Here is a 22603-nt window from a genome sequence, read left to right on the forward strand (position 1 = left end):
TTTTTTTTTTTGGTCAATTTAATTTATTGTAAAAGACTGACTGCTATCCTAAAAGGCATGCCAGGGGAAGAAATGTGAAAGCACACAAAATGCCACAAAAATCTTCTGTTTTGGAATGTTTCAAAATCAAAATTGTTTCACTCATATACGGATATTACTGCTGATTTGGTTTGAAAAGCTAAGTTTACCTCCACGCCAATTCATTCTCCCCTATGATGAAGGGCATTCAGCACCTCAATTTTTCTGCTTTTCCATTCTCAGTGAGTAAGTCCAGTGTTTCTCTGGTTAATTAAAGTTTACTGCAGGAGGAGCAGGAGTGGGTTGAGAGCACTGATGAAGAGATGACTAACAAAGTAATCGGCATGTGATTAGAGTGTGGGCTGCCAGGCACAGATTAGCCCTCCCTGGACTCTGCTTTTATCTTAACTCCATGTTTTGAAATAATTCCATGTTAATAATATATAGAATTTCTATCCCATCTAGCTTATCACATTAGAGTGAACTAGACAAAATGACTCAATTTCAAAGGCTCTGATTCAGCTCAGGCTGCAGCCACTCACTTGAAATATGAAGTGAGATGACTGACTCCTCTTTTGTTTCTTACAGATCCTCACTCTGTGGGAAGTCTAAGGGGGAGAGAGTTGGTCAGAGTGGAAAGTTAAGGTGACATTATAAAGTCTCCTCATGAAATGCATCAGTGACAGTCACGTCTCAAAACTCTGTGTGAACTGACAGCCACTGGAGGGTGGGGAGTATGTGGAGGTTTGAGTTGTGGATAAATCATGAAGAGAAAAATAAAACTTTCCCAGAGGGAGAGCTGCCACGTATGCTTGCAAAGAAAGTTGTTTATTTGCTCCCCACAGTGTTTTTTACAGTTACTTGAAAATGTGGGTTTTTTCCAGTTCTTTTTCTTCTTAAGTAAGAAATCTTGTTTGATTACTAACACATACCTGATGCAAAAGAACAGAAAGACTTGCTTTAAACATGCCACATTAATGTTTCCTGCTGGTACTCATATCCTCTTCCCCCTATGTAACTAATATCCCTTGAGTCTAATACTGAGGCATTAGCTTAACTGCTGTGCAGTTAACAAAATAGTGACTTGGGGAAAGTACTGACATGCAGAGAGAATAAAGGGATGTTCATTCACTTCTGCCCCAACTCCTACATCTGCTGTTATGACTATGGGGAGGAAACCATATATGATGGGAAAAGAGAGCATAGATGCAGTAGGTTATCGAGGGCATGGCAGGGAAGGCAAGGAAGAAATCATATGGAAAGCTGATGTCAGTGGCATGCGGATGACATGGATGCTGCTTCAGAGATGACTACCATAAAATGCAGTGCTCATTCCATCAGACAGTAGAGACAGCGTCATCCAAGTTGCTTGACTAGCTGTTCTTAAATAACACACTTGAAATTTGAACATTCATGGCTAGGAATAAAACAGAAAAAACTCTTGACCATGAAATACAGAAGAAAAGGAACTTAAATCACTGAGTATGGTACTAATACATTATTTGTGGAATCTTAGAAAAGCAGGAGAGGAAGAAAGGAGAGAAGGGGGAGGAAACTTCAGTTTCCCAGAGAGTTTAATAAAGTTTCAGTTTGTTGCTTCTCTCTGAGCACAGCTCTCTGCTATGGCCCTGATGGTTTTTGGGAGCTTTCTGCCAGAGGTTGCAAAGTCATCATTCCACCTGCTGTGGACATGCAGGATCAGTCAGGGGCCTCCCACTGCATTGCTGTCTCACTTGACAGTAGTGGAAGAACCCAGATAACTTAAGCCAGTAAGTGGATAGTACTTCTGAATAATTCTTTTTAATTACTGCTTAAGACAGCTGCAACAATCTGCATGTCTTTGAGCACTTTGTTGTACGGTGTTGTATCCAACTAGTCTTAATGAATTGCTAGTTGTTTTCTTCTTGCAGGGTAACATTGGTTTATTTCTTTGATTTTTAAATTGGTAAAGGTGTTCATTTGTAATCCACTTAAAGCTGCCAGTTGAATATTTGTTTTAGAAAAAATACAAGTTAAAATGATGTCTTAATCAGTTGTCTTGGCAAAGCACTTAATGATGCTCTGCTTAAAGCCAGAACCAAATCACAACAAAACAGAAATGTGCTCTTCCTGATGAAAAGTGAAGAAGAGAACCTTCATGCCATAATGACAGATGGATAAATTTGCACATTAGCTGTATAGTACGTACAAATTGTTGTCTCTTCAGATATTTTTCGATACAGAAAAACGAAGTTAGTTTCACAAATACCAAATCCGATAAAGTCATTCTTGAGCTAGAAGTGTTCTTCCAGGTGCTCAAGGAAGCCAACACATTTGTATGTGTCATGTTCAATTCAGCACGAGGCCCTTGAAATTGGTAATGGCAACACGAGCCCCACTCTCCTGTTTCAATTCTTAATTTTACCTAGATGTGGGATTGAGGAGGGATGACTAGATCAGTAGGTGTTAAGCACTGTGATACTCTTCTTTTATTTATCTTGATAGAAGTTTAGAAGTTGGAGCTTGAATGACCATGGCGAGAAGATGTTTTCTGACCAAACCCTTTATTCTTGAAAAGTGTAGAGACGGAGCAGCCTTAGGTTTTAGATAACTCAAGGGAAAAGAGAGTGCTGTGGCCTGTTGTTTGTAAGTCTGAATTCAGCAGTGAAAGCCTGTTAGCCTGTCTGAAATGCCTTTTTCTTCTTTTTTTTTTCTTTTCCCCGAAAATAATCCGAAGATCTGAAGACCATCAGTGATCTCATTTTGATCTGGAAGCCAGATGAGTATTCAAAAAAAAAAAAAAAAAAGATGGTAAGGGAGGATATACTATCTAACATGGAGTTTAAATTGCAGCTTTCAAAACTAGCTTGAAACAAAAAAGGGAACTGTTAAAGCAGATCGTTTGGCTGTGGTTTCGCTTTTTATGGCAGTGCTGCTGAAGTCATCTTAACCAGCTTCCATGCTGGGTTCCCCATGCTGCTAGCACAGCAAAAGTTAACCTATTTTTTTTTGCATCTGTATCAGTTGCCCATTCTGGTTGCCAGCGTGGGTGTCCAACAGCCATGCCAGCTCCCTGATGGGAATGACGTGGAATGTGGACTGCTACTAAGGAAGTTTTGGGGAACTGCATTCACAGCAGCTTTTATGCAGTAACTCACAGCTGTAAGGGTCCTGGTTTTGGCCGTCCCAGTGACTGAGTCATTGGCCTGATTGGAACAAGGAAGAGAAGCGGTTCCTGGCACATGTTTATCAACAGGCAGCTGTGGAGACAGGTGGCACGAGCTCCTTGTTTGTCTACGCTTTGATATTGCCTTAGAGCTCCAGCCACCAAGTACTGCTTATGTGGCAGGCATTGACCTGCAAATGAAACTGCTCCTCTTTGCAGCTGACCTGCCGGGTTTCCATGGTCTCTGGAAGTTGCAGCACGATCAGGAGCTTAGCAAGTAGCTAGGTTCAGTTTTATTTGCTAGCCTCCCAACTTAACGCTTTCTTGTGATATTTCGTATTCAGCTTGGGCTCTGAAATGGATGCTGCTTTGCTTAATGGCAATGAACATGAAACCATCTATTTGTCTATGCGGCTGTCTGCAAAGGTGTCAATTTTGGTTGTCATTTTTAATGTCGATGTTTGTGCAGTTTTGAAACCTGCTGGTCTCGGTGTGTTATGTTACACGGTTATAAAATCCTCTTGAGAGAAAACTGAAAAGATTACCAATGATATCACCAAAGGAGGCAATGAAGTAGCTCATACAGACAAGTGAGAAGAGCTGAAAGTTGTTTTCAAACTTCCCTTTTCCTTGTCCTGTGTGGGGTGGATGACGGAGGAGGACCCGCTATTTGCAGATGGCAGAATGATTCATCACTTAATGGAACCTTAATGCTGGCAAGGGAAGATGTCATTAACTGTGCTGAATCTCTGTGTGATCTGCACATTTGGTCCAGAGCATAGCATGCATCTTGCACTCACTCTGCCTGCTGCTCACCGAGTTCCTCTCTCACTCCTCTGCATGCACGTCAGAAGTTGCTTGTGATAAGCTCTAGATTTATGAGCAAGTGACTTTAATGGTAAAGTGCTCTGATCTACTTGGATGGCGAAGGGCTACTCCTTGCTTATTAATAGTGACTTAAGAGACAAATGGCTGGTTAATCTGTGGTAAGATACTCAAGACTGATGTGCACTGACTGGGCATTGTAGTACTTGGGCAGCAGCTTTTCCCATGGCCACTGCTGTGGGACAGGCTGCTACTTCATGGGAAGTTGCATGGGGGAAAAAAAGCATTAAACTTCAGATGAACCAGGCTTTCACAGAAGGTAACGTTTGTTTTCAGGATCCTGGTTGGTTGTTGTCCAAGAAGATAACTGAGATTCTAAGTTATAACGCTTAGACTGCAACACTGTTTTAAAGATGATACTACTAAGAGGAGGAATGTGTTTAAAAATATAGGCAAGCAAAACAAGCAAAAAAACCACACACACAAAATTTAATAAAGAAAAGAAAAAAAGGAAGACTCCCTGTTTCTGTTGTTCATACAGAAAAGGTGAAGTTCTTCAGCTGGAGAGCTCCATATGTCTGCGTCAGTCAGCCGAGTGACTCAGTGTTGTGATGCTAATGTAGGTCTGACTGGATTGGAAGCCCAAATATATATAACAGAGAAAAATTCAGCATAGCTTCATTTGAGAGAAGTGAGTAATTTTTGTTTCCTAATGCATACCTCAATTTAAACCTTTTTATCTTTCACCATTTTATTTCCCTCCTGTTTCCCTGGTCTTGCATGCTTCAGCAGGCTACTCAGAAATAACTGTTCCTCTCTTTTTTGTAGCAGATAATTGTATTTCTCTCTGAAAATCTGAGGACTTACCTGCACAATCTTCCTAAATAAATTAAGGGATGTCCTTGCTGATTTTAGAAAAATTGTACCTCCTTCAGTTTAACTTCTTTTACCTGGAAAGCAAATCTTCAAAGTTGGTAAATCACAGCAGTCATTTCTTTATCTTTATTTCTTTATCAAATACCAGCTTGCCCTTAAGGCTCACCTTTCTTAATCTAAATAAACTTCCTGTAATAGGATGGTGCTGCCTTTCTTTGTCATTGTTTGAAATGATAAGAGCAAGAATGTAACTAATCACCCTTATTGTAGAATTAATTGCATAGAGCTAAGATTTGCTTCCTTTGGCCAGCTAACCTACCTGCTTGGTGCACACCCTGTATCAGAGAAAGATACAGTGATTCATAACAGGGGAGAAAACACAGTGGTAGGAATGATAGCAAGTGTTGAACATCACAGATTTGTATAGTCTAGCATCTCAAAGGCTTATATATCTCCTCTTTGTCTTCCAGCTGTCTACTTCTAGAGATAATGTATCTGAAGACCACATAATGTATCCCGTAGGGGAAGTTTGCTGGCAATGTTTCCCCATTGAACTCTCAGATTTGGATATGCCTCTGATTTATTGGCTCTTACACAGTTGTGTGATGGGCAATATTATGCTGGCAAGGAATATGTGCTACAAAACCTCTGCTGTGTTGCAGCTTGTCATACTGCAGTGCACTGTCAGAAACAGCCCCTGAGAACATCTTGCCTTGGATGGCACAGCCATCTTCAGCTGCCACTTGTGCAGCCCTGATAGTGCCAGGAGATTTTGCTAATGCTATCCTTCAACAATCTGGGGTAAATAAATCTTTAATTCTCTGCTGGAGAGTTTGTACTTGAAAGTGGAGGGGAAAGAAACCCTTGGGTTAAAGTTAAAAAAATAAAAATAAAAAATATCTTGCAAATGATCTTCCAACAAGCACCTCTGTGCCATGCAGGCAGTGAGGCTGGCAGTGATAAAGTGGCATCATTCTCTCAGTGTGCTTAGTAGGGGAGCATCTTATCAGTACCTGATGCTGAAGTATTACTTGGATGTTTTTTCTTGGGTTGTACTCATGTAATTACAAAAGTAACTTACCAGCAAATAGGTTTACTTTGTGCAACACTATTTTTTAGTATTTTATTAGCAAAAAAGCTTTTTACAAACACTGCTAAATTCTTGCAAGACAGTGGAGATAAAATATCAGTTTAGACACAGCTCAATGGATCCCAGCAGGGACTAGCAGGTTTGAGGTAGCTGGAAGTGGGAAGGGTCCTGGCTGTCCTGTGGAATAAGCTGCCTGTACCAGTGGTATGTCAGGAATGTAGCTGGAGTGGTCTTAGCACGACAGCACAGGCTCGCCCTTGACTCATTATCATCTGTCAAGAAGTGAAAGGGGCCAGAAATTCAGATTCCAGCTTAAGCAAATAGGAAGAAGTTAGCACGTGTCCAAACAAGCTGTGAGCCCAGGATATCAGCTTGGAGGCCTTATGGGCAGTCAGACATCAGCTGTCCTGGCTTGGCTTCTGCTAAGGTACCTTCTGGGAGCAGCTGGGCAAGCTGGCCAGATCTTCCTTCTGCTGCAGCGAGTAATCTGGTTTGTTTGTTCCCTGCATTCTCAGCCACTTTGCTGAATTGTGTAACTGGAAAGGAGGTAGGGGGAAAAATTCTGGTTTACTGTAATATATGTTATATGTAATATGTTGCAGTGTAATATATGTGTTGTTAAATGCAATACAAAAAAAAAAATCAACTCGCCCAACATTGGAATGTGAGCAATTCTCTCCTATTACCCAGAAGCAGTCAGCTCAGGAGCTGGTTATGTGTAATGCACCAGTCATAAAGCAGTGGGAGTATGTTAAAAATCAGGGAATGGAGTGAAAGGGGGGCTGGTAGGTAGTCTTGGAAATGAGTAGTTCTCTCCCACTCAGCAAGGCAGTTCCATTATCTGAATTAGTATAAAAATACCCACCCACTCCAAGGAATGCACTGATTCGCTCCCTCCATGCCAAATATCTCTGATTGAGAGTAATTACTTGCTTTTGACAGAGCCCAGCATGGAATTGCATGGAGTGTTTGAGTAGGAGGTGAAAAATCAGCAGCTAATGTGATGGCTTCTGTTTTTGTTTTATTTATTCTGAAACTGTTTTCCAAGCCCAAATAGCAGTCTGCCAGGGAAGGTGTGTCTCTGCTTGGGGTTCATTATAGTTGTTATCTAGCAACATGTCTCTGGCTAATTGCACTTGGTTTGTGAGTGACAGCCTTTGATTGGACAGCATGCTTCACCCTCCTGGGGAGGGGGATACTTTTCAGTTCACAGATTAAGTCATTGCTAGATAACAATTTCACGGCATGTAATGGCAGTACATGCTTGGACTGAAGACTACCACCACTTAACTCTGTCAGGTCCTTCCACACATCTGCTGGAAACATGAGACAGGGCTTAAATCTTGCAGCTGATTATCTGCCGTTCTATAGCAGCACGAGGACATTTGCCACTTCAAGCTCACTTCTAGTAAGAGCCAGGTATAGAGTTCAATGACTTCATGCAATGATGTCCAAGTTGTCATTACTAGGAGACTTCCACTCCACTTGGACGCAGAGACAGTAGAGAGCTTCAAGATGAGGCATTTTAAAGGGCAACTCCTCTGAGCAGCCTATAAGATCTGGGTAAAATCTCAAGAAACTTAAGGGCTCTTAAAAAAAAATAAAAATCTACTATCAATAATAATCAAAGCATCACTCTTTGTTGTGCAGTCTGTCGGACAACATTTCTGACCCTATGCCAATTCTGACACTGAGCACAGAGCATCAAAGGCCAACATGTTCATTCATTAGTAGACTTTGGTCTGCAGCTCTTAACTGAGGCCAGCGTTTAGGAAATGATTTGAGGAATGTGCCATTCCTATAGTGTTCCGTATTTGCTATTTGAGTTGAGTTGCTTAAGGAAAATGCACAACACTTTGCTGTCTGATGGGTTTTAGTTATCGTCTGCAACGTTTAACGAAGACAGCATCACTCTGCTTGCCCTGGCATTTTTCATAGCTCATTTTGCACTACCACTAATGTGGGATAACAACATGGATAGCTTGCCATCGGTATTTACATTCACACTGACAGAATTCCTTGGCCATGCAGGGTGCCTCAGCTCTCCCAGCTGATCACAACATTTAACATGAGAGTGTTTTTTATGAATCTGGTTTGAAACGCATCAGCTCTTGTAGTGATGTGGAATTCTTGCTTCAATTTTGTTAGAAGAAGGAAACCTAAGACTGGGAAAATTTCTTCAAATGATGCATCTCTAAAGAAATGAAAAAATACGGTTGTTAGAGACAACTACTTTAAAATTCCTACCTAAAATCATAGTCTCTCATATGTAAGGCTCACAGCAGTTGTCAGTGGTGTAATAGCAAAGACAGCAATGATAGGGTTAGGTCCTGGTTTCCTCAAATGAAAATGATTTGAGCCATGATGAGAACTATGAGCAGTTGCTTGAAAGACAGAGATTTCCCTGAACTTTAGTGAGGAAATGCCTCCACTTGGTTCCTTGGGAACTGTCATGTTTTTCTAATAGAGGGGAAGTTTTAGGATAGCCTGAGGTCAGCTGGGTCTCTTTTGCAGCTCAATCACTCCTAACCTTCCTTTTCTGGTGTCTCATTTGTTAGAGGCAGACCAGCTGTTCTGAAAAGTCAAAGGGGAGTCAAATCTTTCTTCCTGGAGAGTATATGAGCTAGGAGGAGGCAAGAGAGGAAGGAAAGCAGGGGATACGACTGGTCTCTTCATTGCTTTTCTTTATTTCTGTTTTCAATAGAGCTATAAACGTCACTTCCCTCCTAATGAATCTGGAGAGTGAAGCACTCCTGCTACTGAAAAGGTTCATGTGACTCCAGCAGTAAGTTTCTGTGCTGTACCCCCTTCTCTCTTCTTGAAGGAAGCATCTAAGGGCAGGATAGATAGCTGTGCATATCCCTTCCTTGCTACAGAGAGCCTGATTTTTGAATGCCTCTTGTTGGTTATGTTTGTTTATTTTGGCTTTTGTTTTGGTTTAAAGATCATCTAAAATCACATAGTGGTATTTATCAAGGCTGTAAATAGGCAGGGTTCTGCCTCATGCAAAGTTCTTATGTTCCTTTCTTCCTCAGCCATATTTCCTTAGCTGGTTGTCTTCGGGCAGAAAATGAATAAATGAATGAATGAATGGATGCATTCTTTCTTGACTTTCCTGGAAGGTTCCTCAGGTTAACATACTTAGTGTAGGAGGAAAACTGGCTCTGTATTTGCCCTTGGACTGTTTTGTGAGTGTAACAGAATTCAGCTCGTGGGGATGTCAGTCAATTTTGTTTCCTTTCACTTGCACAGAATTCAATTAGCTTTCTTTACTGAAGTATTCATGATGCTGTAATTATTTTTTTTCTCAAGTAGCTTGAAATGCTGTTGAACAGAGCTCTGAATATAAGGGTTTAAACAGGCTTTGAGGCAAATGATATTACAAATACTTAAAAAAGCATCTTCAAATCTACAAAATGCTTTATGCAGCTATGAGTTTGCTTCCCTTGCACACCTACATCTGTCGTGTTATGTAGTATCTTGCCAATAAACTGTTGAGTGGACTGGAGCTTTCTTTAAAGGTATGCTACAGAAATAGAACAATCTGCTAGTTCTGTCAGGATGCTGGCTCATCTTAAGGATTTATCTACCTTTATTTGTTGCAGGGGAATCTATAATTTCAACTGTGATATGATAGGTAGCAGAGCTTACCACCAGCTCCTATACTTTTGTAAACGCCATATGGATAGGTATGAGATAGGGAACTGGAACACATGTCGGTGATACTGGTAAAAATACAGCTGAAGAAATACACAGTTCACAGCCTCTTGTTTTCCACGGCTGTTATGGGCGTTGTTGTCTATAGACAGTGATGCCCTGTCTGCTAGAATGATATTTGCATTCAATGCTCTCTTAACACCTGAGCAGCTTCTAAAGTAAATGAGGATCAAATGAAAATTTGGGGACTAATTTTGGCAGAGCAATGCCTGTTTTAATGTGTTGTGTGTATCGACACTTTCTTTGCAACACCATACCTGAGAGTGAGGAATGTTTGAAATCTGGTATAAATATCGTGCCTTGAACTTGAATGTTGTGGCAATTGCATGTCTGAAACATGAAGATGTTTTGCACAAAGTGACACTGTTATAAGCTAATGCTCAGGTATCCAAGCAAGCAAGCTGATGAATGGACAGCTAGCATTTGTTTCTGACCAGGCCACTTGCAGGGAGGAAAAATCCTTCAAAAACATAACTGAAATCTGTCAAGCTGAAGGAACAAAGCTGGGTTTATGAGACTACTTTCCTCTTTTGCTGAACTGAATTTCTCCTGAGTCAATTAATCTTCCTTATAAATGGGACAACACCAGACTTTTTTAGCTCTTTTTTGTTTACATCACACCTGAATACAACCTGTTCCTTCATGAGGAGAAGATGTGAAGACTTTATAAGCTGGGTGTCAGAATTCAGCATCCTCCCTCCAGAACTGTCATCTACCCATAAGATGTTGCTTTCTGTCTTGTCAGATTATTCCTTCTTTTATAAAGAAAGTTTTTGCAGTTTGTTATAGCTGCAGAATTCTTGTCAGTAAGCACATTTCACATCCTGAGGCAGTCAGTTATGCCCAGAGAAGATGCTTACGAGTTCAATTTTGGCTATGTATTCTGGCTGTCACCTCTTGATCAACAGCTTTGTGAAAAGAACTGGACTTCTTTGATGGGATCAGAGTAGGTGAATAGTACTTCATATATCCTGTATTAATCTATGTAATTTCATCAGTGCTTTATCTGCTTTCTCATGTGATGAAAGTAAAGAATTTCGCTAACAACTGTAATATCTGCTAACAGGACTTCTACTAGGGCCTGTATTTAAGAGCTTCAAGGTGTTCTACACTGTTTCTTCCCTTTCATAGTTGACTGTTGAAGGCAATGGAGATGTCTCACTTTCTCATCTTCACGCAGAGAGGAAGATGTCATTTCTGTGAATGTAATATCAGTCATTAATGCAAATAGAAAATTGTATTGGCCTCTCTGAAATAGATTTCTTTTGCCTTCATTAGGTTGGGGCTTTGCAGAGAGCTGGGTTTCAGAGAGGAGAACCATACTTATTGAATGAAACTGGCACTCCTGGTGTTCCTTGAAAAATGAAGTTGCCATTGCAGACAATGATTGCATGGCAGACCTAAGCACAAAATTGTAAGTTTTACGAATTTAATTTGTATATTTGAATTTGTCTGGTACTCAAGCTGTCTCTGTCCAGAAAATTAAGTATTTTATGGGAGAACTGAATGAGGAGATGCAAGCAAGTGTTCAGTGAAACTTGAGGAGAATTTGGGTCCCAGAATAGCTTTAATATTTTCAAGATTTAACATACGTGGCTGTGATTTCTAATGGAGAAAAATCTTTTCTTTGTGCAGGTAAGTTTTAATTTCCTTTAAAAGTGAGAACAAATTGGTAGATATGCTGAAAGCATTAGAGAAAATGGAACGGAGTTCAGCTTGACTGGTTTAAGAGTGGCATAGCACCGAGCATTGACTTGGAAAACCTGAGTTCCATGCCCTGCACTATCACTGGGGACATTGCCTGGTCACCCAGCAGTTCAGTGTACCAGATGGGTACTCTGTGATGGGAGTGATATGACTTCCCAGCTCAGTGGTGCTTGTGATGGTAATTACTTCTAAAGGTTACGAGATGGCAGAGCTGGATAAATGTTGCACAAATGCTCTGACAAATAGAAATGACTGTACAGTAGTGGTGCAGCAGCAGCTTTTTGTCTCTGTCACACTGCTCCAACTCCAGAACAAGCAGAGATGGAAAATTGTTTCCAGAGGCACCACAGAGACTCATGAATGGAGCAGCAAGTAGGCAGGCTGGTGGAATATCAGTCATGTCAACCATAGTCAGTGTAAGCGATCTTATCAAAAGTGGCATTTCTTTTTGATTCTTTTCCAAATCATGGTTTCAGTTTTTAATTGCGACAGTCAGTGCAAATAAATGTGAGTCTATGCTGCCTCTTTCCTTTTTTTCCTCACTTGTATAGGAAAAGCCTGAAAATATGGAATGCAACTGAGCTTTTCCCTCTAGTGAATGTCTACAGAGAGCCAAGATGTTAAGCAGCAGCACAATTTGAATTTGTGTTGTGTGGCTTCAGTACTACCTAGGAGTTGAATTGATTTTTGTAGCCTGTGGAATGACAAACAAGTAGCTGGAAATGCCAAGGGAAGTGTGTATGGACACCACTGCTTAGAGGGATGCTTGAGAGGTTTTAGAGCAAGATCACTGTTATCAGGCTCCCTTGCACAGTGTGACCCACACTACTTAGACAGGTGTATCACTCAGTACCACTTTTCTTATATCCATAGCAGAGATTACTTCAGTCTTCCTTTTTTATCTTTGCAGGCTTTCTGATTTCACCATCTTCTTGCTCATGTTTTAACTGCATATGAAAAATAGACATGTTTAGGAGTAAAACTGTTATGAAAGTCTCAGTGAAATTACTGTAATTTGTTACTGTAAACAGATGATCTGTGTGTCTTCAATTACGTTTCAAGCAAGCAGTCTCTGAAAATGCAAATATGTGGTTTAGTGCAGCACAGGCTGCAAGAAGGGGGAAGAGATGCGTGGGAGGACCTCTTACTACTGCTTGATCTCGTGCTGCTGATGGTATTTAGCAGAGGAAAGTACAGTTTATTAAAATGTAGGCTGTAGCGAGAAGTGTCATGCAGGGACAGAGGCTGGCTGAAGAGTTCTACAAAATGCAGTCAGTTCAGAAACCCAAATACTAGTAGTGCCCTGATGAAGATGGTCTTCCTAGGCTTCCCCTATTGTCCTGTAGCTCCTCAGTGCAGCTCAGAGGATGCTTCTTGGGACCCTCATGTTTCCCCTGAAAAGGATCTGTTTAATTATGGGCATCCTTACTGCCTGCTAGGTCTGAAAAGTAGGGTGCCCTTCTCTCTTGACAGTGGTTCCCATGACTGAAGACTTGTGGCCTTGCTCTGACTCCTCCTGCTCTTCACTCCATTCAGACATTGTCTGAGCTGAACCTGAAAGGCACAGTGGCTCTCCTTCCCTTAGAGTAGCTCTCCAGGAGCTGATGCCACGCACTCTGATCAGATCAGCATGTATGAAATCAGTGTCCTGCATGACAAAATCCCAACACTTTTCAAAGCAAGTTTGTCAAAATTTCTGCAGGAGAGTAAAAGATAACAAGAGAAAAGCTTTACAAGGAGAGATTTCTAAAGCTAAGCCTATTAAGCCAGAAAGTCATTTCAAATTCTGTGTTTCAGAACTCGGGTTCATACCGTTCTCCATATATTTAACTTCTTTCAGCCTCCATATGTTCATCCATTCCAAGTTTTTTTCTAGATTATTTTCTACTAAGGATCTTCTCGAGAGTAGAAGGTGGGAGCTGTTGCCCTACAGTTATTATTATATCAATTAATATAAGCGCTATCTTTAGACTCTTTGCTCCAGTAGTTCAGCAAATCCCTTAAACAGGGAAGCAGTCCAATAGTAATGGGATAAACAGATGGAGAAACAGCATCTATAGTATCTACCGTAGCATAGTATTTCTTGCTTCTTCCTCTTGTCTGGGATCTACCATATTGGGTAGATGCTGTCAGTGACAGGATGCTAAAGTCAATGAATTTCAGGTTTAATTCAAAACACAAGAGTTTCCTTCTGCAATTCTTTTGTTGTTTCTAGGTCTTGCTTCTTTGTTTCATGGGTTTATTTCATCCATCAAAAGAAAAGGATGTGCTAATGAAAATACGTCAGTATCAAATCCAAACAATATTGTAAAGCTCAAACTGAGGCTTCTCCATATGGTACGTTGATATTGCCAGCCAAAAACACAACATGCAACTTCCAGAGCTGGGTTCGGTGAACTTTAAAATCTGTACAAAAATAACTGGCAACAGCTTTTCTCAATGCAAAATCCTTTCTACTCTCTCCCAGAAAGAGCTGTTCCCTGCCGTTTTTCAGCACCTCCTCCTCCCCGTCTGCTTGTTCCTTCCTCCCTCTGTTCTGCTTTTTCCCACGTTTGTGTGATGTCCTCCATCCCCAGCTCTTGTTCTTGTGACAGAGAGAGGATTCATCAGAGCTGTCTGTCCGTCTTACTTTCCAGAGACATTACATCACCTGCTGCTGAGCAAAGCTGCTTCCCTATAGCTTTCCCATTCTGAAACAAGATCTGGCTTGGATCAGTCCCCTTGTCTAGCTGCATCAATCTATATTCCTGACCTGACACCAATGGCTGATGTTTCTCTTGCTCACAGATTTCTGAACCAGCAAGCAGTTCCCCAGGGCTGGAGCACAGTGCAGAAGTTTGACTGAAACCTTAGCCTGAAACCTTAGCTCAACCTGAAACCATGAGCTGTGTGAGACAAGTCACAAACCCATCTCAGTCCTGCTCTAATTGGGTCTGCAGCCATCATCTGTGCCCTGTGTGTCACCAGTGCTTCTCTCTCTTGTCACCCCTAGCTTTGGGATGTTCCCACCACTGCAGCTCACGGAAATAAGTAAATGATGTTAGCCTACAAATTGTCTCCTCAGAGCTGTAGGCCAGAGAGATGTGGTGATAAGGAGTGATGCCTTTAGGCTTGCTTTGTAGGTCATCAAGTTTTCTCTGGATTTTCATCATAAGTTCTTCCAATATTACACCTATGGATGTGATATCCAGAACTGTGAAAGTCCTCTCCACAAGAAGTGTTAATGGGAGCAATGCATCTCCTTCCTGAGTCATAAGAGCATCAAGTCTGCATTGCAGTGGAGTGGGAAATTGGGAAGCAGAGTGCCATAAATTTGTGCCAATGTAGCTGTACGTGTACGTGTGGGCATATTTTGTATGGTGTAATCTTTTTGATAGCAGGTGCAGTTGCATGAGGATAGAGGTCTTTACATCAATAAATTTCATTCTGGAATATAAGCACCTTCTTAAAGCTCTAAAGCTAAAGCTTTATAGAGAAGCTGCTCTATTTCTGACCACTAACTGAAGTCATACAGGTACAAAAATGTGTGCATAAGAGCACTGAGTGGGAATGTAGCAATTAACCAATGACTATGAAGAAAGTCCAGCTAAAGAAAGGATGATGTTTTGGGGGAACAAAGCTAGGTTTTGGTGTATGAGTTTGTGAACGTTTCTGCAGTTTTGAAGTACATCTTGGTAGTAGTGCTAAATAAGTTGTATTCTGGTTTCTCTCTTCTCAAAATTTCTGAATGCCAGTGAGACTAAAGAAGATAATTTCAGTTGTGACATTAAGGCTGAAAGGATTAACGGTTCCTCAGCAGGAGGCCTACTGCTAAGAAAACAGGAGGAACTTAAAACAGGTATAGCATAGCACACATAGCAGCCAGTGTTCTTTGTATCACAGGATATAAAACATGTAACGAGACAAGAAAGAAATGGAGAATCATGGTACTGGATAACCTGGGCCAGGGAAAATGGCTGAAAGCTGTGGATAGCAGCAACATTTTCCTTCCGATGCCCCTGACTGTGGATGACTGAGTACAAATGAAGCGGTCTTCTTAGGGCATCGTGCTTTAATTGCTGTATTTGAAGTAGAGAGTGGGAGGAAATGAAGAAAGGGGAGGATCCAGCTCTAATTTTATTTTAGGGGGAGAGCTGTGTAAGGATTAATCGAGAGGAAAGAAAATTAAGACTGGAATTGATACAAGCTAATCTTGTGAGTCATCTGTGGGGATTCTCCAGTGGGGAGTGGTGGGGCCCATGCTGTCAGCACAGGAAAGGCCCTGGCTTCTCTCTGCCCTTCTCCCTCATGTCTGCGGCACTGCTGGAAACTTTCTAAAATTAAAGGTCAGCTTTCAAATGACTGAAATCTGGGATGCACATGAATTATTCTCAAGACCCTTTTCGGTTTTGAGCAAGACGTTTCTCCACACCCTCTTCTCAATAAAAAAGAGGAGGGAGGGGAAGCAGTTGGATTGGAATGACTTCTATCATGAAGAATTTGGTGAAATATATCTCAAGCTCTTCAATCATGTTGCCTCACTTCATGCTGTATTAAACTGTCAGGTTAGTCAACAGCGTGACAAAAAGGAAAACATGAAAGGATGCTAAGCAGAGCTGACACATTCGAAATGTGAATCCATTGTTGCATACCCACTAGCATTACAGCAGCCTGCAAACGGCTCTCTTATACAGTATTTTATATGGCCTTTTCTCAGAGCTCAGCCTCCGACTGTCTTACTGGGACACAGCAGGTGCTGGGTAGTTGGTCCAGGGGCAGTTGGGCTCCAAGCATCCCAAGGGAGTGTGTAGAAGTGCCCAGCTTCAGCATCATGGAGACTATTCCACAGGCTGAATTAATTGTCACCTTCATGAGCTGAAGAAATTAATGTTTTCAAATTCACACCATCGTTAAAAATGACTGTTATCTATACAGAAAGCCTTAAATTTTATCTAGGGTGGCTGTGTTACAGTCATGGAGTTTAAACCAATCCACTGTTCAGTGAATGCGGCTATCTTTGCAAGCAGATAGAGAAACTTAAATTAAAAAAAGTGCCTATTATTTTTTCTATTTGCAGTCTACAGTCTTGTTATATTATTATTATTACCTCATTGTGTCTGAAGCAACAAGACTTTAATTATGTATACTGTTTCATGGGGTGCTATGACTCCTTTTTATATAGACATTTCTACAGAAAAGATCTTTGGCACTCGCTGTGATAGTCCTCATAAAAGAGTAAGCAATAAGTCAATGCTGAAACAAGCTAGGAAATCTAAAACTCTCCCTGTAATCTCAAAGAAGTGCCTCTAGCTCAGGTTTATAAACACAGCAGAAGCCATCACTTGAACCTTTTTCATGTAAAATGCATCTGGGAAGTCTTTCTCAGTAGTGTGGTTTGTTAAGGATGTAGGCAAGTAATTATTCTTATGTGGGGTGTCTTGTAGATGCAAATCCTCCATGAATCACTAAGAAAACAGAGTTTGGTTGCCTGCAATTTCCATTTTACCATCTAAGAATGTCTATAGGGAATGTATTTCCTGTGCAACGTGTTGGCCCCTGAGCAATGTGCCCAGCTCTTCTGGTGCTGAACTGGAAATTTTAAATGGTCTTCTTCTATCCTGAGCAACAGTGCAAACAACTGATAAGATAGGAGAGGTTTTGTGACAACCTGTGTTGACAAAAGGCAATGCAAATATGATTTAGATGAAAAACCTGACAGGAAAACAATGTTGAGGCTCTAAATCTGAGAAGAGAATAATCCAGAAGTCATAGTGTGAGAAAGAGAAATTCAGCAAATGGATGCCCCATCTCTGGAGGCATTCAAGGCCAGGCTGGATGTGGCTCTGGGCAGCCTGGTCTGGTGGTTGGCAACCCTGCACATAGCAAGGGGGTTGAAACTACGTGATCATTGTGGTCCTTTTCAACCCAGGCCATTCGATGATTCTATGATTCTATGAAATGGTAATTGCTGAAGAGAGGTGAAAGGGACCAGGAGGTGAATCTGGCAATAGTATGCAAAAACAGGAAGATAATATCAATCTAGAAAGTACTTGGAAGGGTAATAGTTCTGAGCATTAAGTTTAGCGCTAACCATGTCGTGGTCACTACCTTTCTTAGCCAGCACCTGAGGCAGTGCAGAGGGTCAGTTTAATGTGGGCCAAGATTAAGACAGGTCTATGCAAAATGTTACACTGCTTTAATTACTAGTTGTAAGCTGAATCTTGGCAGAATAAACAAGCCTGGAGTGTAGGAAGGTAATTAGCTGTGCCCAGACAAGCTACTTTACAGCTAGCTACAGGAAAACAAAAGAAATAAGTGTTAAGAATTTATTCTTATTCCTTTGAAGCTTACCTATTTAAGCAAAAAATGATGGCAGCATATCTTAATGTCATCTGTAGTTATTTTTGAATAGACTGAGCAATCACTTTTGGCTTTGTCAGAAGCTGTCCGTTAGTCCTCTTGGCTTTTCATTGTTGTCTTTGTGGTTTTTGTTTGTGTGCTTGTTTGTTCTTTAAGGTGAGGGAGGAACGAAGGTCTCATATTTCCTTCTCCTTTCCATTGCATCAGTGATGTTATGGTTTTGTGTGTGGGAAGCAGTTTCCAATTTTGTTCCTGCAGTCAGCTGTGGCTGCAGTGAATGACCTCTGGAGGGAGGTCCAGTGACCTGGTGCTTTAGGCAGATGATTAACTGTTCTCATTTGCGACCTTAGTTGTTTCCATATACAGGAAATCCTCAGTGAGGATTTTTGGACCCCTTGGAAAAATGTGAACCTAAAATTAACTGCATTTATATTGCTTATTCATAAAGTGTGTTTGAAGTGAATCTTAAGCTAGGAATGAAGATTTAAAATTAGCTCATTGGGCCAATTAAATGTGTTGGTCCTTTGCAGGTTGATTAAAATGTGCTCTCCAGGAGGAGAGATAAAATTGCATCTTGCTGAGGACTAGGAAGAAGTGGCCCTGATGTGTTTTTGAAAGACACAATCAAGAACACAGCTTCGGTAAAGGATGATGAATAAAGAGCACTTTGCACAATTACCATTGTCCCAGCCTCGTGCTGGGCACATTGTGATCACTGTAGTGGCATCCATTTGTTCAGGAGAGACTCCTTCCATTGCTGTGTGCAGCTCCAGTCACTTTCTGATACTTTGATTGCAGCTGGGAGGATTTCCTGCAGCACAGTGCCCATGTGCTGCAGTACCCTGAGTACCACATGGAGTCACTTAACCCCAAACAGAGTGGTTAAAAAAAAAAAGCCTCTTGCATGTGTGTGACTCCTTTGTGCTTGGTGCTGTGTTGTAGGTTTATCCTGGAAACTTCCCTAAATCCTTTAACCACTGAGACAAAGAACCATTATGCCAATGCTTACACGCTTGTAGTGTGTGTTCTCTCATCCACCTGGCTATGCAGATTAGGGCCCAGGCTGCCTTTGAAGCTGAGCTCTGACCTGTCCACTTTGCAATAAGGATGTCTCTAATGGTAAGGAAATGGAGCTCAGCCTTGGTAATGTTTCAGCATGATTCTACCCACTGCCAAACGTGTTTTTTTTTCTTGGGCATTTCTTTTCTTTGTGAGAATCTCATCCGGCAAGAGTTTGAAGATTTTGAATGTTTGGGATATCTTATCTGGATACTGCAGAGCAGGAGAAGGTCATAGGTTCCCAGTGAACCATCATTACAGCACAAAATAGAGCTGGCACCATCATGGACGTACGAGATTATACCCTTCTGTATATGTTAAGAGTTACACGCATAGCTCCATGAGATGTTCCAGGCACAAGAGGAAGTTCTTGGGCCTAAAAGGAGTTCTTTCAGTGTGCCTCTGGCAGCTGGACCCCTCAGTGGGTCCTGACTTACCCTCTTCAGGAAACCAGCTTCGAGTCTGCACTAATATGAGTGCAAAGCTGGAGACACCTGGATCTCCTGTACGGCATCATGGCAGAGAAGTGCCTTCCTGCACCTACAAGGGAAAGGCAAGGCTTCAGAGTTGGAACTGGCAACTGCAACATGAATGATGGTGTTGCTGAAGGCCTGTGGAGGAGCAGTACCGGGTTCCTGTATGGATGTGCTTCTGAGGGTGCTGCCTGCTCCAGAAGTGTTTTCTAACCTCACACAACCGATGGCACATCCAGTGCTCCCTATGCTTTTCATAGCCATGTCTCTGGCACTCATGTAAAGCTCCTCCGTCCTCCAAAACTTTTGCAATAGCACTGCATTCAGTCTCACAGGACAGATGTTCTGGGAACGGCTCTAGCAAAAAGGCTGAGAAACAAAGAACAAGATTCTTGGAATCTTTTCTGAAGAATGTGAAGAAAATTTTTATCTTAAAAAAAATCACATTCCTGCCCTTTCCTCATTCTTTGTTTGACAAATTGTTTTCTATTTACAGCCAGCTCTTTTTAATGCGTTCTCCCTCCCCCAGCCTACTGGGTTCCTATTTTCTCCTTCTGACAATGTTACCATATGGTTCTATTATTCAGAGATTCCTAAACATGTATTACAACAGTCCTGAAAAATAATTAGGTGCTGCTGTGGTGTAAAAGCACATCTGTGATCAATGGCTCCCAGTGGAAATTATGGGATAAAACATCCCAAGACACTTTCCTATCTTTCTTCTTCCTCCCCCCCCCCCCCACCTCCTATTTTCTTTCCTTCACAACACAACAAAAGTAAGCAGCAAAGGGGAAAAATTTCTGTGTGAACAGTTATTATCATTTTCTTTCTTAAAAGCAATGCAAATTGTGATTTGTGGTTTTTAAGTACAGCTAGGGGAAGAGATCTCCAGGGAGGAAAAGGTATATATTTAGAGTCTGTACATTTATAATAGAACTTAATTCTATGTTGATAACCAATGATTTACACCCTTTAATCCAAAAGCCCTCCTTTGCCCTGTGGAGAATTACAGCATATGTCCAGCAAATTGGTAACCATATGCTTCAGTGAATGCATGGTCCCTCAGCCCTTCCCCTTCTCTGTTGCCATGAATGGTGCCCTGTTAAAGCAGTCTGCTCTCATCACTTACTCTGCTTTGTTGAAGGCTTTGTCAAGGGAAGGTTATTTTTGGATTCTTTTAATATCGCACGTTCCATGTAAGGCTTCAGGCAGTTTTTGCTGGAGAATTTCACAAGTGAATCAATGAAGAAAAGTTTTCTCAGCTCCCGATGGAAGACATAGGGATATCTCCCACACAACTTCTTCTCCCAGGTGCATATTGGGAAAACAAATGAAAATCAGACTATCAAAAACAGGATTCACCGCCACTTTGCTCCCAACCCTTCTGCTTCACCCACCTTGATGCCTGCTGATTCTGCTGATGGAACCAAACAGTTACAGCACAGACAACAAAAGCCTTCCTTGGTGCATCGTGGAAGAGAAACAGGAAGGGTCCCAATATAGTTTTTTCCCTCTTTGTGACTGCTTTTTAACAGAAACGTTACAGTGCCTTCGGAGCAGTGGCTGGGAGATAAAGCTGGTGCATGTAGAGGGGCACCAAGTGAGTGAGCCTGCTGCTGCTCTCCCAGCAGGAAAGATTATCCCAGATAAGCAACAGCAGGGTAATGTTCAACAAATTAGCTTGACTGATGAACCCTGCACTCTTGTCAGTATTAATGCCTGCTAAGTTAAGCAGGCCCAGGCTTTATTCTGAGGACTTATCCTCAGAGACCAATGCAATTGAATCTATTTTTTTCCTACAGATGCTATGTAGGAGGGGCTCTGGGTCTTCTCCAAGAAGACAGGTTATTACAGATGGATTTTTTACCTAACCTGAGCGAGCCACTGTACTGACAGTGACTGGAGGTAAGTGGCCACGCTGGGCCCTGTGGGAGGGCACGGGGTATCCCTGCTAAGTGTTGCATTAGGGTGGTCTCTATTTTGGTCTCACAGTGCCCAGGAACCTGGGGCAGCTCAGCCCAGGTCGGTGTGTGGAGGCACTGCTCAGCAGCGGTAATCCAGGCGAGCCCTGGATGGTCTTCATTAATCACTTGACAGCACGCTGGCTGGCAGTTCACAGCCTTTTCCACTTTGAGGCACTTGTTACCTCCCACTGCATGTTCTCAGCCCCTCCCAAATTCAGACTTGAAAAAACAGGGTACTGTCAGTACCAGTCAGTTCCCTGACAAATAACTGCATTCACCCAAACACGGCATTATTAAGGATCACTGATCTGCTCTTCCTCTCAGCAGGCAGGTAGTCATTTTGTGTAGCTTTGCTCAGAGGAAGGCAGATTTTAAAAATATCTTCCAGACTACGTCACGGCAAGGACCCCAGTACAAAGCAAGACTGTGGGCTGGAGCTGGTGTTGGAGGAGCACAGAGCCAGGTGTGCTGCCAGCACTGCCCAGTGTCCTGAAACCTGAGCAATGGGCTCCGGCCCCTGGGACTGGGAGGATGGAATCAAGCTTTTCTTGAATGCATTTCAGTGTGCTAAAGAATCATTTCCCTCCACTAAAATCTTGAACTGATTTATGAAGTAAGGTGCCAGAGCAAATCACACGCTCCTTTGACTCCTCTGCTGAGTTCATCTTTTATCCCTTCACTAATGGGCATTTCTTTAAGTAGTAGAGAGCTGCTGTTTCTAAAAAGGATTAGCGCACCTTAAATATTTGCTGATACATATTTGAAAACCATCTGGCATGAATGGATTTATTGGTGTCAGATGAGAACTCTCCTGGGATGCCATGAAGAGCTGGGAAGTGCTGGTGCACAAGTTTTGTCTGTGGGATCCCAGCACTTCCAAGGTAAAGGAACAAAGATCAGCTTTTTCTTTGAGCTGCAGCATCTGCTGAAAAGAGACTTAGCAGTACAGTTCCCATAAGGAAGATAATATTTGTCCTGTCTCAATGTCAAATTCTCTTCCCCTCCTATTCCCAGTTTGGTCTGTAGTTTGCATATCTCCATCCCCAGAGTGCTTGCTTAGTTGCAGCTGCCTAAAAGGCAGACTGGAAAACGAGAAATCAGATTTTATTCTTGCCTCTACCAAAATATTCTTGTGACTTTAGGCAAACAGTTTTCCTTGCAAGGAAAATTTAAATAATCTTTTGTATAATGCAGGCAGTAGTTACCTATTTCATAGCACTATGGTGAAGTTGGTTTTGTTCAGATTCGTAAGATTGATACCTGAGCTGAATTTGCTTAGACTTGTTAGGGGAATCTGAAGCTGAGACTTGAGTTCAGTCTGTTCATTTTCTTTCTGAAATTCTATTGGAGAGCTATTCAAACTGAATAGTCTTCCAGCAGATAGGGAAAA

General features: G+C 41.7%; 1 long non-coding RNA gene across 1 annotated transcript in view; it reads left to right on the forward strand.

The window, feature by feature from the left end:
• LOC109368846 overlaps positions 1–22603 on the forward strand; it is a 42885-nt gene that overhangs the window by 15448 nt on the left and 4834 nt on the right. Inside the window, exon 5 of the long non-coding RNA XR_004160537.1 lies at positions 21052–21154. This is a non-coding gene — a long non-coding RNA (uncharacterized LOC109368846). The remainder of the gene's footprint in view (positions 1–21051; positions 21155–22603) is intronic.

Source organism: Meleagris gallopavo, chromosome 8 (assembly GCF_000146605.3).
Source record: "Meleagris gallopavo isolate NT-WF06-2002-E0010 breed Aviagen turkey brand Nicholas breeding stock chromosome 8, Turkey_5.1, whole genome shotgun sequence".
NCBI classification, from domain to species: Eukaryota; Metazoa; Chordata; class Aves; order Galliformes; family Phasianidae; genus Meleagris; species Meleagris gallopavo.